This window comes from Chiloscyllium plagiosum, unplaced genomic scaffold (assembly GCF_004010195.1).
Source record: "Chiloscyllium plagiosum isolate BGI_BamShark_2017 unplaced genomic scaffold, ASM401019v2 scaf_10016, whole genome shotgun sequence".
NCBI classification, from domain to species: Eukaryota; Metazoa; Chordata; class Chondrichthyes; order Orectolobiformes; family Hemiscylliidae; genus Chiloscyllium; species Chiloscyllium plagiosum.
This window is the reverse complement of record NW_025193487.1, coordinates 1-1134: the sequence shown is the minus strand read 5'-3', so window position 1 is coordinate 1134 and position 1134 is coordinate 1. Positions and strand designations below refer to the sequence as shown.

Genomic DNA, 1134 nt, shown 5'->3' with positions numbered 1-1134 from the left:
TCAGTCAAATCCATCGAACTCAGCACCGCCTTCCTAACCTGCAATCTTCTTCCCGACCTCTCCGCCCCCACCCCCGTCTGACCTATCACCCTCACCTTGACCTCTTTCCACCTATCACATTTCCGACGCCCCTCCCCCAAGTCCCTCCTCCCTACCTTTTATCTTAGCCTGCTGGACAAACATTCCCCATTCCTGAAGAAGGGCTTATGCCCGAATCGTCGATTCTCCTGTTCCCTGGATGCTGCCTGACCTGCTGCGCTTTTCCAGCAACACATTTCCAGCTCTGATCTCCAGCATCTGCAGACCTCACTTTCCCTTCAACAAGTCTGGGTTTGGGAAACTCACCACAGCCTTTTGACAGGTTTCAAAAACAGAAGGCAATGAGGTGAAAGGAGTTCAGTCTGTCTGTCAGTCTGCCCGATATGCTGTCACTGTCAGACTAATTGCAGCAAATCAATGAAGTAGCCAAGAACTCACTTTGCTTTCAATGAGCCAGGCCTTTTCTGCTTGGGCTTCCTTCAGCAAGCGTTCCATCTCTTCAAGCTTGGCAACGTTAAACGTGCTGGCACTGTGCAGAAATACAGAGGGAAGAAGTACACTATTATGACTTTCACATTGAAGACTCAGGTATATTGTTCAAGTTTGCACTAATTTCAACTTTATTACAAAGTCGACCACATCTTCATCTAGTACCATAAACTCATTTATAAACCGAATGGTAGTATCTATTTGTTAGCGAGCGTCGTTGTTGGTCAGCCCAGCCAGGCTGAGGACCATGCAGGAATTCCCAGATCGCTACTCTAAATAAATCACTTAGCCCACAATCAGCTTGTGTTACACAGAACATGATTCACGCCAGTTACGGAGCTGAGCAGTCACACATCAGGCAGATGTAAAAATAGTCCGACATGTGTAAACAGCGAAGCAGCAAACAGGTAATACACTTCCACATGAAAACCTGTAAAACCTAGAAGTGGAGAGACAAACAGGAAGATAAAAAAAAGGTCTAGATGTTAAACTATAAACTAAGTGTCCCAAAGATCGGTTCTGGGTGTTATACTGAGTGGTGTCTCAGTGATCGGTGCTGGGTGTTACACCGAATGCAGTGTCTCAGTGATCGGTGCGGGGTGTTAT

The 1134-nt window shown here is 46.6% G+C and overlaps 1 long non-coding RNA gene across 1 annotated transcript in view; it reads right to left on the bottom strand.

Moving 5' to 3' along the window:
- Positions 1–891, bottom strand: part of LOC122545765 — a 3694-nt gene extending 2803 nt beyond the window's left edge. The window contains exons 1-2 of the long non-coding RNA XR_006310594.1: positions 694–891; positions 478–568 (exon numbers count right to left, since the gene is read on the bottom strand). This is a non-coding gene — a long non-coding RNA (uncharacterized LOC122545765). The remainder of the gene's footprint in view (positions 1–477; positions 569–693) is intronic.
- Between the last annotated feature and the right edge of the window lie 243 nt (positions 892–1134).